The sequence below is a fragment of the Aedes albopictus genome, chromosome 2, assembly GCF_035046485.1.
Source record: "Aedes albopictus strain Foshan chromosome 2, AalbF5, whole genome shotgun sequence".
Lineage (NCBI taxonomy): Eukaryota > Metazoa > Arthropoda > Insecta > Diptera > Culicidae > Aedes > Aedes albopictus.
Window position 1 is genome coordinate 408,206,580 of NC_085137.1, and position 16,300 is coordinate 408,222,879.

General features: G+C 38.2%; 1 protein-coding gene and 1 long non-coding RNA gene across 6 annotated transcripts in view; both read left to right on the top strand.

Moving 5' to 3' along the window:
• Positions 1 to 16,300, top strand: part of LOC109406023 (uncharacterized) — a 122,525-nt gene that overhangs the window by 78,862 nt on the left and 27,363 nt on the right. The window lies entirely within an intron of this gene.
• Positions 1,664 to 2,439, top strand: LOC109422039 (uncharacterized). Its single transcript, XR_002132877.3, has 3 exons — positions 1,664 to 1,967; positions 2,031 to 2,165; positions 2,232 to 2,439. It is a non-coding gene; the product is annotated as an uncharacterized LOC109422039 (long non-coding RNA).

Below are 16,300 nucleotides of genomic sequence, written 5' to 3' on the forward strand. Positions count from 1 at the left end.
TTCCAGAAGGTCTCAGGGGTGTTTCAGGGATCTCAAGGGATTTCAGGAGGGCTCTTGAGGGTTTGAGAGGTGCTTCAGGGGGTCTCCGGAGATCACCGGGCGTTTCAGGAGGTGTCATTGAGTTTCAAGGGGTACCAGACTGTCTCAGGGGATGCAAGGGGGTCAGGGGCATTTAAGGGATTCTCAGCTGATCAGAGGCGCTTCACAAGTTTTTCAGGGAATTTCATGTACTTCCCTAGAGCTGGTTGAATCCCTTTGGAACACCCCTCACTTACTTACTTACTTACGCTTCTGAAAGAGAATCAATCCCTCTAAAACAAATCCTAATAATCCACCCATGAAGTCCTTTCTGAAGTTGTTTTTAATCATTTTCTATCTATTTACATAACATACTTATTGGACGTATTCAAGTAAATTCGAGAAGATTTACTTATAAGCCATGGCACGTCATCACAGACAGAAATTCAATCAAAAACACAAATTTTGCGATCCAACTGTTAAACCCGATAAAAATAATAGACTTTGTACACAGCTGAAAATAACAATCCATTATCCAACCACCAAGGTATCAATTTACCAGTTGACTTCATAAGAAATCCCCACGCCGTATCACGTTCGTGACATTTCCCGATTGGATCTCTTCTCCGTGACTTGGCACCGTTGTTGCGTTCCGTTGTCGGATGGTTGTTGTCGATGATTGCTGTTCACCACCAAACAACCTTTCCACTTCAACATCGTGCTCCGCAACCAGAAGAAACGACGACGAAACGTGTCCTCCGTTTTCCAACTGGTATCATATATTTTATCTTCGTTTCATGTGGGTACGTACCTACCTCCGGTTATACGGATGTGTGGACAGACGGTGTAGACCATCGATATGGCCACGTACAACAGCCAGAAAGCATACGCAACACATTTCACACCTGGTAGCCAAACAAGCTGAAGCGGAAAAACCATCAGCAACAACTTCCGGGTTTGGGGGAAGGCCACTTCAGGTGATAAATCATTGCTGTCTTCCTGGGCAAAAGTATGCCATACACAACAGCACACGCGGCACCGTATATCGGTGGTAAACTGATGCAGTTCGGGTCAAATTACTTACTTACTTACTTACTTACTTACTTACTTACTTACTTACTTACTTACTTACTTACTTACTTACTTACTTACTTACTTACTTACTTACTTACTTACTTACTTACTTACTTACTTACTTACTTACTTACTTACTTACTTACTTACTTACTTACTTATTTACTTACTTACTTATCGAAAACTGATCCATTTACCCCCAATCTACGGTACCTACATATCGCTTGGATGCTCCACTATCTGAGACTGATTGTGGGCTTGGGCCCGGCTCTGTTCCCAAAACAATTTCAACCATGCTCACAATCGGGTATCAGGAATACCACACGTAGGAACGAGCACGACGACAACCGTGTCTGATTTATCGAACCAACCGATATCCATCCCCATATACCTACTCTGGTTGTGTCCATAAACTACAGCACAGCCAGACAGTTTCACGAAAGGGAACTTTTTTGCGCGCTTTTGGATCAAACGCTCAAACGATGCGATGCGTAGCTCAAAGCTTTCGTTTTGCGATCGGAATCGCGATAGGTATTAGGCGAGAGAAAATTTATGATGCTCTTCACGGGGAAACGAAATAACTCAAAATTGAGATAAAAAATACCTAAAACTAAGTTCTCTCACAACTCTCCTTGTTTGGATACATTATGTTCTTAGCTTTAGTTATTTTAAACTCAATCTTCAGGTTATCCGAAAAAACTTACTTTTGAGTTATTTGATACTTGTGGATCTGAAGTTGTTTTCATTCCCGATAATGAAAGTATCCAAAATCAAGTGCTGGTGCAGTACTTGATTTTGGATGAAAAATTCAATCGAGCGCCATTTGTATTTCGGAGTTAGTGCTTTTATCGCTCAGGTGCATAAAAAACTATTTGGTAAGAGTATATTTTGATGTTTTGGTCGCTTTATAAAGAAAGTTAAAGTCGTTTATTTTACAGGATGCTGATTCGTTTGTGTTTTCAAGTGCGGAAGGCCTGTCATGTTCCAGGTTTCGTCACACCGATTGTCTCTGCAATTTTCGAATCTGGTATGAGTGTCTACTAGCAGCTCATCAAATTTTAATCCACTTCCAGGTAATATTTCGTGTGACAATCGTTCGAAGTGGAATAATTTTAAGTAAAACACTTCTTTCCTTTCAGCCATACACCATAAATCCGACGACCGATAGCATAGCGAATTAAAAACTAAATTCATGACGGACCACAATCAAAACACCCGATGGATGAAGCATCCGGACAACAACGTAACAACGGAGGAATATAACCGTGATTGAATAGTGTTAAATTGTGTCGTTACCTTGCCTATGTAATTTGACTATGAATTAATAAAATGTGATTTGATGCCAAATTGTTTGTTTACTTACGTGCGAATACATCAGAAACCAATAATTTTTCGATAAAATTCCCTAAATCAAAACACCTATTTTTGAGTTTTTTTAATCCAAAACCTACTGGTTTCATAACAGTTAAAATTTACGCAAAACGAAGAATGTGTGAAACAACTCAAAATTGAGTTCTTTGCAAATAACTCAAATTTGACTGGTTTTACTTAGCTGTCAAGATGAGTGAAAAAGACCTAATTTTGAGTTTTTTCGTTTCCCCGTGTTCAGGGTAATACACACTATATTATTTACGATAATTTTACTGGTTTGTTTTGATTGAAGCCATTCAGGATGGAATAAATTCCAGTTCGATGCTATTGATTCCCAGGAGGGACGGTTGAGGTAGTTTATTATTTTCAAACTGACAAAAACAAACAAATTCGTATTCTTTTTGTTGATTATCATGAAGCCATCAACTTTAACGAACTTTCATATATCAGTCTTTTTACAAAGTATAAAAGTACAGTAGACGTTCGATAAGTGCAACATGTTTACGTTTCAGTTATCGAATGAAATTCGCTAACTGCAACGACTGACAGCCGTCAAACAGTTGTCAATTGTTGTTGGACGCAGCCAGAATGCACTCAAAAACATCGCAATGCAGCTGTAGTGCATACGAAAAACATCGCAACGTTGTTGACGTTTTGTTTTTGACAGATAGCGGTGCGATAACTGCAAAATGATTGCACTTAGCGGACTTGCGGTTAAAAAGCATTGCAGTTAAACCGTTTGCACCGAGCGAACGTCTACTGTAGCTGCATCACACCGTTTCTCATAGGGGTTTAGTTTCAACTTGGGTTTTCAAATGCGTTGAAGCGGGATTTCAAGACGTTTGTCCTTAATACGAGATTTTATCCGGATTTTATAAATCCTGATACATCATTCGGTAAGCACCAAGAGAGGATTAAACAGCGAAAGCACTCAACCATTCTCTCTCTCTCGTATTTCTTTTTGAGTTTGTGTGAGTGTGATCGCGCAAGTGTCAGGCCGAATCAGCTGGAGTTTGTTTACATATTTTTCGCAGAAAAAAGTAATCGGTCTGAGCTATCTATGAATTCTTCCGGAATTTCCTTCAGAAATCCCTCCGGAAAATTCTCCAAGAATTCGTCTGTGAACTCCTCCAGAAGTTTGTAAATTCCTCCAAAACTATCATTTTTTACCTTAAATATGTGTGAAAGTCTTCGAAGCCTTTCGGAAACACCCTAGCAGACACGTTGCTGTACAAGAGCTGAATAAACATTTTTTAGGCAAACTTTTTCTTGAGAACGCGGTGTTCAGCTACTTCTGTTTTTTGGGTCGTCCAGAAATTGATCCGTGAAACCATCCAGATTTTTTTCGGAAATTCCCTCAGCAATTCCTCTGAAACTTTCCCCAAAAATTCCTCGTGAATTTCTACAGATTTTTTTAATGTTCCTCCACGAATTCCTCTGTAAATTCATCTGGAAATTCTTTCAGGAATGCCTCCGGGAGTTCCTACGGGAATTCCTCTAGAAAACTTCAAAGGATTCTCCCTCGACGAACATTATGGATTAAATCTCGGAGGAATCCCACAACATAGTTCCGCAAGAATCTCGGAATGGATTCACAATGTAAGCCTTTAGGGGTTACTCTTGCAACTCCTCCAGGGGTTAGGGAATTTCCTGGAAAAATGCCCGGAGCAATCCTTGGATGAATTCCTAGATGAATTCCTGGTGGAATCTCTATAGGTATTATGGGAAGGACCTCTGAAAAAATTCCCGGAGTAATCCCTATATGAATTCCTAGCGAAATCCCTGGAGGAGTTCCTGGATGAATCCGTAGAGATATTCCTAAAGAAAAGAGAATCCCTGGAGACATTCCAAGAGAAATTCCTGTAGGACTCCCTCGAGGAATTCTGGATGAGCAAACCCAGGAAGAAATCCTCAAGGAATTCCTGAAAGAATTCCAGGATTTCCTTAAGGAACTCTGGAGGGAATCTCTGGATAAATTTCTGAAGAAACCTCTTGAAGAATTCCTGGAGGAATCTTTAGAGAAATTTCTTGGAGAATCTCTGGGGGCATTTTTGGAAAAATCCCTGGAGCAATTTCTGGAGGAACGTCAGGGGGAATTCCTGGAGGAATTTTCGGACAAATTCCTAGCGAAACGCCAAGAAGAATTTTTGGAAAAATATCTAGAAAAAATCTTGGAGATATTCCGTGGAACAATTCCCGGAGGAATTCCTGAATGAATTCCTGGAACAATCTCTAGAGAAATCATTGGAGGAATCCCTGAAGAAATTTCTGGAGAAATTCCCAGGGAAATTCTAAGAGGAAATTCCAAAACAATTCCAGGAGGAATTCTAGGAGGAATTTCTGGAGGAATCATTGGAGTCATTCCAGGAGGAATATCTGGACGGATCCTTAGAGATATCCCTGGAGGAAACCTTGGAAGAATCCCTGGAAAACTCCTGTTGGAATTCCTGAAACAATGTCTTAAGGAATCCTTGAAGGATTTCCTGGAGAAATTCCTGAAGAAATACCTGGAGTAAGTCCTGGAGGAATTCTTGGTGGAATTCCTGGAGAAGTCCCTGAAGGAATCCCTGGAGGTACTCTTGGAGGAACTTCAGGAAGAACTCGTGGAGAAACTCCTGGAGGAACACCTGGAATAGTTCATGAATAAATTAGGGGAGAAATTCCTGGGGGAATTTCTGAAGGAATCCCTGGAGAAGTCCACGTAGTAGTCACTAAAAAAATCTTCCGGGGTCGATTCCTGGAGGAATTTCTGAAAAAATTCCTAGGGTAATTCCTGATGGAATTCTTGAAGGTATTCCTGGAGGAGTTATTGAATGAAATCCTGTAGGAATCTTTTTAAAAATACCTGGAGGAACTCTTGTAGGAATGCCTGAAGAAATTCCTGAAGACATGGCTTTAGGTATTCCTGGAGTAATCTAGAAAAAAAACATGAGAAACTTGAGAAGAATTCCTGGAGGAATCTCTGCATAAATTCCATAAGGAATCCCTGAAGAGTCCCTAGAGAAAATTCCTGGAGGAATTCGTTGAGGATTCCCTGGAGCAATTTCTGGAGGAACCTCACGAGGAATGCTTAAGGAAAAATCATTGATCTGGAGAAATTACTCAAGGAATCATTGAAGTAATTTCTGGAGGAATCCCTGAAGGAATCGCTGGAGGCGAAAATCCTGGAGGAATCCGTGGAAAAAACCTGGAGGAATCCGTGGAAGAATTCCTGGAGGAATTCGTGCAAAATTCTTGGTGGAATTTCTGCAATAATTTCTGAAGTAGACGTGTGCGTCGCCGTTGCCGACGATTTTTTCACGCCGCCGCCACCAGTTAAATTGACCTGGCGCGCCGCTGTTCATATTTTTTCTACGCCGCCGAACAAAACTTCCCACGCCGATGAGAAAATGACAAAGTTTTTTTCTCGCCAACACTTCACGAACCACATATTTAAAACTAATAGCAAATTTTAAAAAAATTCTATTATTTTTTCTTCTGCATATTAGGTGCATTTTTCTGAAGCTCTTTTTGTATATTTTTTGTAAAATTTTTATGTAATTTACGATAGTGATTTCTTACTGCTATACTTTGAAGATTCTCACTTATTCTATTTCAAGTACTAAGCGAGTCTCTTGTAAACCATAACGAATTATCAACTAAATTCTTGGCAGTGATCTGATTAGGTTCACAAACACATCCTCCTACATATTCTTTATTTATCTCTTGCAAGATTTTCATGGCAATTTACGAATGACATCCTTGAAGGCATATATTCCACGCAATCTTCAGAAATTCTTAAAGAGGACCCTTCAGAAATTTCACCATGAATTCTTCAAAAAAAAAGCACTCCATGCTTAAGAAACTCCTCCGCGGATTACTTCAAAAATTTCTCCGGGGATTTCTTTTTTCAGAAAACCATCCATGGATTCCTGACATTCTAACAGCGTTGTATTTTCTTAAAAATAAAAAATCAAGGATTTTTTCAGAAATTTCTCCAAGGCTTCTTTAAAAAATCGAATGTTCCTTCAGAAATATTTTTAAGAGGTGTATTAAGTTCCTCCATAAATTTTCAAAAGAATTTCTAAGGATTTACTGAAATGGCTCCATTTATTTATTAGAAATTCCATAAATAAGGTCACGTAAAAATGTCTATTTTCAAAATCCTAACCACCCCCCCCCCTCCTATGGCACACTATTTGTATAGGACTCCTTTGAAATTATCACACTCTTCGGAACCCCTCGATCCTCGAAGCGTGGCGTAACTTATGGATGTTCATCCTCCAGAAATAACTCTAGGAGTTATATTTACATAGTTGTCCCAGGGTTCTTTCAGGAATTCCTCTTTCGGATACTCTGAAATGTTTTTTTAGGGCTTCTTCTATAAATTTCTTCGTGGAGTGTCTCCAGGACATTCTTCAGAAATTCTTCCATGATTATGTTTTGTAATTCCAGTAAATATTCTTTCAGTGATTACTGAAAAAAATCATACAGTTCATGAATTCCTCCGGGTATTCTTTCACGTATTTCACCAGTAATTCCTCCTGAAATTTTTCTAAGAATAGCATTAGGAATTTTTCTTCGGATTCTTCAAGAAATTCAAAAGAGTATTTCTCCAGACATTATTTCAGGGATTCTTTTAAAACTATGTTCATAAATTCCTTCGGGAATTCTTTACGAACATCCACCATGAATTCTTAAAAGATTTGTTTTGGATTTCTCTAAATATTTATTAATAAATTACTGTGGGAATTCCACCAAGGGTTTCTGAGGGAGAGTTTCCGGAAATGTCTTTAGCAACTCTTTCCAGAATTATTTCAGAAAATTCCTTGGAATTCTTTCACATTATCTTCAGGAATTAGATAATCAATGTATTCAAAAAATCCTCCAAAGATTCTTTCCGAAATTCCTCTATGGATTCCATCTAAAGCCTACTAAAGAATTCCATCTGAAATATCACTTAAGACTTCATCACAAGTTTAAGGGTTTTCCAAGAATGTCAGTAAGAGATTACCTCAAACATTTTTCCGTGATTTTGTTCCAAAGAATCGCTTGGAAAATATCGTCAGAGGTTACCGAAGAAATGACTTGACGGGTTCTTTTTGGAATGCTTCCTTTGGTCCTTTCAGAAATATTTCCAGGGTTTCCTTTGGAGATTCCTCCGTGAATTTTTTGAGATATTACTACACAGATATTTACAGAAGTATTTTATGAAATTACATAAAACATGTAGGAGTTATTCTTAGAGGGTTATCTGAATCAATTTCTATAGAAACAACCTCCTGATAAGATTTAATTTCATTGAGACAATTTCAGAAATAATGGTTGGATGAGTTCTTGGGAAAGTCCTTGAGGGAGCTCTTGAGATTCACCACAAAAGTTCAGTTAATTGGACGCAGTGGTTTAATTTCCCCAGCAGGGTAAAAAAACTACTGAGATGGCTTTGGAGGAATTTCTAGAAGAATTTTATGAGAATTTTTTGGAAAAAATAGGGAAAAAATGGATTAGTTTCTGATAAAATTGCTGAAGGAATTTTTAAAGAAAATCCTTGAGGAATCTGAATTAAATCATGAAGAAGATTTTGAAGCCATCCTTGAAAACAATTTATCGAGAATTTGTGCAGAAATTGCAGGCAAAGGTACTAAAAATGTTATGAACAAATCCCCTAATGAATTGTTGAAGGATGATTTGGAACAAAGCCTGGAAAAACTCCTGGACATTCTTCTGGATTCTTGAAAGAATTTCTTGCACAATGTCTGCACGGTATTAGTGGATAAAATTCACTGATACAATTTCCCTAGAAGAACTTGTGAGGTATTCATAAAGGAATCGCAAAAAGAAATAACCTGGAAAACTGGAGATTGCTGTGCAGTATTTGCAAGAAGATATATTCTTGAGATATTTCTGGAGAAACGTCAAGAAATAAATCCTGAAGTGATTTCTAAAGGAACTCCTGAAAGAATCTTTGGAGGGATTTTACAAGGGTTGCCGGAAAAAAAATCTGGAAGAATCCATGAAGGAAGGTTTCTATAAATCACTAGAGAAGTTTGCGATCCCACCCGTGGAGGAATATTTGAGGATCTTCCAGGAAACCTTCTGGAGGATCTTCCTGAAAAATCTATTGAGAATTTTCTGGAGGAATTCCTGAAGAAACGCATGAAAGAATTCTTAGAATTGAGTGTAGAATTAGCATTTAAGTTAAAATACACATTAATAAAAACTTAAAAAAAAATCTTAGAATCCTTCTAGGCATTTCTGAAACGAACCCTAACAGAACTCCAAAGAAAAGATTTTACCATGATAGCACTGGTCTAAAATGAGTTTTAGAAAAGAATATCCTAAGAAGAGACGTGCGACGTTGTGAATTTCACTCGAGAGGAATCCTTTATAAATTTCCTGGTAAACATCCTTAAGAATTCTGTCTTAAATTTATAGCATAATTCTTGCAAGGATAGTTTTTATTGAAATCTCTGATTTACATACGTTTACACCTTTCACACAAAACAGATGAAACTTGTACTCAAGTACATGAAACAAATTATTCTATATTATAGCTAGAAAGCTTTTCACAAAAAAAATGTCACGCCGATTACGCCGCCGCCGAATAGGGCGAACGGCGTGACGCCGGCGTGGCGCCGGCGTCGCCGCCGCCTCTGCTTCAACATACTATACACGCAGCCGCCGGTAAAAACTGCTTCGGCGCAGGATTTTCTGGAAAAATTCCTGAAGAAATACCTGGGGTAATTCCTGGAGGAATTCTTGGTAGAATTCTTGGAGGAGTCCCTGGAGAAATGCCTGGCGGAACTCTTGGAGGAACTTCAGGAAGAACATTTGGAGAAACTCCTGAAATAGTTCCTGGATAAATTTGTGAATTTCTGAAGTGATCATTGGAGGATTTGTTGGAGAAATTGACGTAGTAATTTCTGAAGGAATTCCTGGTGCAATTCTTGAAAGTATTCCTGGAGGAGTTCCTTAAGGAAATCCTGCAAGAAACGCCATAGAAATCCCTGGAGGAATTCTTGGAGGAATTTCTGAAGAAACTCCATGAGAAATCCCGGAAACAATTCCTTAGGGTATCTCAAAAGAGCTTTCGCAGCGAATTCCTGGAAGAACTTCTGTCGAGATCCCTGAATAAAAATCTGAAAAATCCGTGTCTGCGGTAATTTCTGGACGAATTATTGAAGGATACTTGGGTGGACTACTAAAGGGTTTTAGTACAACATTTCTAAGCAATTCCTGGATAAATTTTGAATAATCTCTAGTAAAATATTTTGATAAAATTGCTGGATGACATTCCTGCCGAAATACTTTGCATAATTCCAGATGGAGTTTTTGGAGCAATCTCTAGCAGAATTCTCGAAGAAGTATGTGGAGAAATCCCTGCAGAAATCTCTGAAGAAATACTTGCAGAAATACATTACCAGAGCTCTGGAGACATTCCTGCAGGAAACCTCGAAAAACGCACTGGAACAATAACTGGAGGAATTTCTAAAGATATCCCAGGACAAATCCTCGAAGAAATGTCTGGTGAAATCCCCAGATGAATTCTTGAAGGAGTCTATGGAAGAATCCATGATGGAATCATTGCAACAAGTTGTGGAAACATTCCTGGAGAAAATATTCATACCCATATAGTTTACGGAACTAGGAACTCATCTAGGAACAGTGTGGTATATCCAGTATTCCTGACAACACTTGCCATGCCATGCTGCTGCGATAAGCATTCGATGGAGTTGAATGTTTATGAACTGATCGAGTTTCGTCGTGTCAGCATTGCATGTGCGGTGCGGTCCCACGGTCTGGTCTGACCGCAGTTCTAAGACACATCGATCGTATGATCGTCCAAGCCCCTCCCCAATCCAACTTTGTATGTGTTAGTAATTAAGTAGGTCTAAGAAATATCATGAATAAAGCACAAGCCATTATTGTCAGAACCAACGTAGAGTGAAGTCCGATTCTTCAAGAGAACTCCCGTGGAAAACCTAAGCTACCTCATGGCGAACCGTGAAAAATAGTAGTGAAAAGTGTTAGAAGCCACCGTTTGATAGTGAAGAAATAAACTATAAACCATTATGTGACACATGAAGTATAGTGAAAATCAAGGCTGTTGTGCAATTAGTCAATCCTAATTGAAAGCTTTTTACGCCGAGCCGTCGTCACCATCAAAATGGGCAATCAAAAGTCCAACCCAAAGACTGAACAAAACGGTGATTCGGATATTACAATCATCAATAACCAGGATCAGCACACAGAGATGTTGTTAGCACACGAATGGAAGATTGTGGTTATTTTAGTGATCGTTGGACTACAGTTGGCAGTTACGTTATACGTACTTTTCATGAAACGTGAAAAACGAAGAGCATCAAAAATAGCAGCGAAGTCAATCGCAGCATTGAACCAAGTGTAGTGCACACACGAACAACGAAATTGAAACGGAGCCCCCAATCATTAATTACCAACCGTAGTGAGTGGAAACAATCTGCATGGGTAGGCGACAACATTCCAGCGAGCGACATTATCGGTCAGGGTGAGTCAATAAAGATTTTCTATGCTAAAAAGTGATGGTCGAATCAGAATTAAGAAAGCTTCAAACGATTTTGGCAAATTTGAATAAATCTCCAAATAGGCGTTACTTACGCACAACCCTACATGAAAAGCAGAAACTTACAGAACAAATATATAAGCAGATCTTATTGTTAGTGAAGAACACAGAAAAAACAACGGCGGAATATGTTATAAAAGTGGCAGAAGATTTGAAAAATAGCATTATTACTTTTATTGAAACAAGATTGAACCAGCCAAGTTTGCCTAAATTCAAAACAATCGCGAAAAGCTTCATTAAATTTACAACTCTTTTCAAAACCAGCCACCAAAAAATGGCATTCGACATCAAACAAGCTTCAACGCTTGTTGAAGTTTTTGATGGGAACCCTGAAAAAACAGAAGCATTTGTGGATGCTGCTAATTTGCTAATAGAACTAACACCAGCAAATCAGCATCCCACTTTGTTCAAATTTCTAAAAACAAGGCTTGCTGGACAAGCAAGACATGCCTTACAAGGACAGTTAAATGATGATCCGACTTTATTGGTACAGTCGGTAGAACAAAAATGTGTCTCTCGTCAAACACCGGAAACTATAATAGCCAAGATGAAAAATATCAAGCAAAGAGGTCAAGCAGACACTTTTTGTAATGAAACCGAAACGTTAACGACAAAGCTGAACAGTTTATACGTTCAACAGAAAATTCCCGCTGATGTAGCTAGCAAAATGGCTACAAAAGCAGGGGTTGAGAGTTTAATAGCTGGGACCAGTAATCCAGAAATCAAACTAATTTTAAAAGCATCGTCTTTCAACACCATTGGAGATGCAATTCAAAAAACTTTGGAAAATTGTGTCTCGCCGACAAATTCAGTGCTACATTTTACTCGAAACAGAAATGGACCGAATGGTCGTGGTCGAGGCAATAATTTTAGAAGCCGAGGAAGACGTGGTTATTACCAACATGGTCAAACACGTTCTCAAAACAATCATCGTGAGTATAACAATGGTGATTACAACTTTAATCGTGGAGAAAACCGTGGACGAAGAGGAAATCACAATCACTCCTGTGATTACCGAAATGTTCGTCAGATTCAATCAGAAAATGACCAGGAAAACGCTCAGGCGCCTCAGCGAGCAAATCAAAATGCATTGCCGCTGAGGGAAGCCAGACAACAATAAAGAATATATACTCCATAGATTTTGCTGGAGGAAATTTTGTGAAAGCATTTGTTGAAATTGCTAATACTGAATGTACTTTCATACTAGATACAGCCGCAGATATTTCAATACTAAAAGCAGATTTAGTCGATCAAAATTACCTGATAGATCCCTCAACGAGATGTATTATTCGTGGTGTTACAGACGGAACCGTCAATACAGTTGGAATTGCAATAACTAACTTAAATTTTGATGGTAATATTTTAACTAACTTTCCTTTCCAATTAGTTGAAACAAATTTTCCCATACCGTCGGATGGTATACTGGGAAAAGATTTTTTGAACAATTATAAATGCAGTATACATTTTGATTCATACATATTAGAAGTGCGGACCGGAGAAAAAGTTTTTGAAATTCCAATGGAAGACACGATTCACAACCAAATTGTTATACCTCCCCGTTGTGAAGTCATAAGGAAATTTAAAATAGACAATATCAAAGAAGATGTGTAATTAAATCGAAGGAATTGATTCCTGGTGTATTCATTGCCAATTCTATTGTAAACAAAGACAATACTTACGTCAAAATTGTCAATTCTAATTCATATTCTGTAACTATACCGGAAAATCCACAAGTTGATTTTGAAAGTTTAAATGATTATTCAATATTGAACATAACAAAAACCAAAAATGATGAAGACAGGTCAAAAGAAATTTTTCAAAAAATTGATACAGACAATATTCCGATCAATGAAAAAGTAAAACTTACTCAACTGATTGAGGAGTTTTCTGATATCTTTGCACTAGATAATGAAAAATTATCTGAAAATAATTTTTATCAACAAAAAATTTCTGTAACGGACGATACACCGGTTTACATTAAACCTTATCGTACCCCGCATAGTCAGAAAGAGGAAATTAATAAGCAAGTGAAAAAATTATTAGATAACGATTTAATCGAAACATCTACTTCCAGTTACAACTCTCCTATTTTACTTGTTCCGAAAAAAGGTACAAATAGCGAGAAAAAATGGCGTTTAGTTGTCGATTTCCGACAGCTGAACAAACAAATACTTGCCGATAAATTTCCGTTAACCCGTATTGATGACATTCTTGATCAATTGGGTCGAGCAAAATGGTTTTCCACATTGGACTTAATGTCCGGATTTTTGCAAATTCCTCTTGATGAAAAATCAAGACAATATACAGCTTTCAGTACTGAAAATGGACGTTACCAGTATAAACGTTTACCTTTTGGTCTAAAAATTTCACCCAATAGCTTTCAAAGGATGATGACCATTGCTATGACAGGTCTGAATCCGGAAGTTGCATTTTTGTATATTGACGATATCATCGTCATAGGTTGTTCTACAGAGCACCATCTGAATAATTTGCGTAAAGTTTTTGAACGATTACGTAAATATAATTTGAAACTGAACCCAGGCAAATGCATTTTTTTCAAGAAGGAAGTAACCTATTTAGGGCACAATATTTCCGATAAAGGCATCCTCCCTGATTCTTCAAAGTTCGAAGCAATTATTAACTATCCAGTTTGCAAAACTGCAGATGATGTGAGACGATTTGTTGCGTTTTGCAACTATTATCGTAAATTGATTAAAAATTTTGCGCAAATAGCAGCACCTTTAAATAAATTATTAACAGAAGAATCCTCAAAGGTATTGTTGGAGATATCCTAAAAAAAAGAACACCTAGAAGATTTTTTTTATGCATTTTGACAAGAAACACCGATGCAGCAGGCCTGGTGGGATGCTGAGGACCTGGGATCGAATCCCACTCCCAACAAACTTACAAAATGTGAATTCGTCCTTCGGAAGGGAAGTAGAGCGAAAAAAAAATTCTGGAAGAATCCTCTAAACTAGGAATCTCGGAAGGAATTCTTGAAAGAATATCCGAAGGAATTCCTAAAGAAATCCCCGACAGATTTCTGGAAAAAAAAATTTGAAGGAATCCCTGAAGAAATTTCTGAAGAATTCTTGTAGGAATCCCCGAAGAAATTTAATAAGAAATCTCCGGAGGAATCTCCTTAGAAATTCCTGGGGGAATCTCGGATGGAATTCTTGGAGGAATCTAGGAATGAATTCTGGAAGAATATCCGAAGAGACTCGTGCAAAAATCTCCGAAGGAATTCCTATAGAAATCCCTGAAGGAATTCTTGGAGAAATCCCCGACAAAAATCTTGATGGAATCTCCGAAGGAATTCTTGAAAAAAAAAATTGCTTAAAGCAATCCCCGAAGGAATTCCTGGAGGAATCCCTCAAAGAATTCTATAAGGAATCCCCAAAGGACTAGCGGGAAAATCGTGGTAGGAATTCCTGGAAGAATTTCGGAAGGAATTCCTGGAGGAAGATTCTGGAGAAATTTCTAAAGGAGTTCTTGGAGAAATCCCCAAAGAAATTCTTTGGGAAACATCCTGGAGAAATCCCCGAAGGAATATCTGGAGGAATCCCCGAAGGAATTCTTGATGGAATTTCCGAAGGAATTCTTGATGGAATTTTTGAATAAATTCCTGAAGAAATTCCTGAAGAAATTTCTCAAGGAATCCTTGAAGAAATGCCTGAGAGAATTCTTGTGGGAATCTCCGAAGAAGTTTAATAAACAAACCCCGATAGAATCTCCGTAGGAATTCCTGGAGGAATCTCGGATGGAATTCTTGGAGGAATCTCGAAATGAATTCTGGAAGAATAACCGAAGGAACTCCTCGAGAAATCTCCGAAGGAATTCTTGGTGGAATCTCAGAAGAAATTCCTGAAGATATCTTGGAAGAAATTCTTGGAGGAATATCCGAAGGGACTCGTGGAGAAATCTCCGAAGGAATTCTTGGAGGAATCCCCGAAGAAATTCTTGATGGAATTTCCGAAGGAATTTTTGAATAAATTCCTGAAGGAATCCCCAATGAAATTCCTAGAGGAATATCCGAAGAAACTCCTGGAGAAATCTCCGAAGGCGAAATCATCGACGACATTCCTAGAGAAATCTCGAAAGGAATTCTTGGAGGAATCCCCGAAGGAATTCCTGAAGGAATCTCCGATGGAATTCTCGATAGATTCTCCGAAGAAATTCTTGTAGAAATTCCTTCAAGAATCCCTGAAGAAATTGCTGAAGGAATCCCCGAAAGAATTCTTGTGGGAATCCAAGATGGAATTCCTGGAGGAATCCCCGAAGGAATTCTATAAGCAGTCCCCGAAGGAATTCCCGAAAGAATTTATCTTGTAAAAAAATATCAAAGAAATTCTCGAAGCTGTTCCTGAAGATATCATATAGAAAGTATTACTGCGAGAATCCACAAAGATCGCAATCGCAGGAATCCCTAAGGGAAATCCTGAAGAAATCTTCAAAGTAATTTCTGGAGGAATCTATGAATAAATTCTAAAAGCACTCCAAGAGGATCCCTTGGCAAAACTCCTGGAGGAATCTCTAAATGAGCTTCTGGAGAAAGCCCAGAAGGAACATCTAGAAGTATCCTTGAAGGAGTTACTGAAGGAAATCCAGAAGGAACCCCTGAAAGAACTGTTGAAGAAATCCCTCAAGGTATTCCCGGAGAAATCGCTCAAGGATTTCGCAAAAATCTCTGATTTATTGAAGGATTCTCTGATGCAATCTTTGAACGAACTCCAGGAGGAACCCTTGACGAAACTCCTGGAGGGATCTATGGAAGAACTTCTGAAGCGAGCCCTAGAGGTATCTTTGAAGAAAATCCTAGCAAAATCACTGAAGGAACTCCTGAACTGATGCAAATCCCTGGTTACTCAAATGAACTTCTAATAACTTGAAAGTGCCTATTTAGTTCTTATTAGCATCTTCAGCAGCTTTCAAGCTGCTTAAGCAGCTAACAATGAGCTTTGCTGGAGCTTAAATTTGGCTCATTGTTAGCCTCTTAAGCTTACCTCCAAGCGATGGAGCCAGTTGAGAAGGATGATAAGAAAAAATAAGAAGAAGAAAACATGGAAAAAATGAAAAAGAAGACGCCTTTTAAAGCAAACAGAATAAAGAGTAGAAGTAAGAAATTTTAGCGATATACATACCATCTATTCAGGATTGAAGATCATCTTGATCAGCTTAACTGTATTAAATTGCTACTGCTTGTTTTTAAAGCATTCCACTTCTCATGCAAAGGACTAATCGTGTAACGTTCTTACG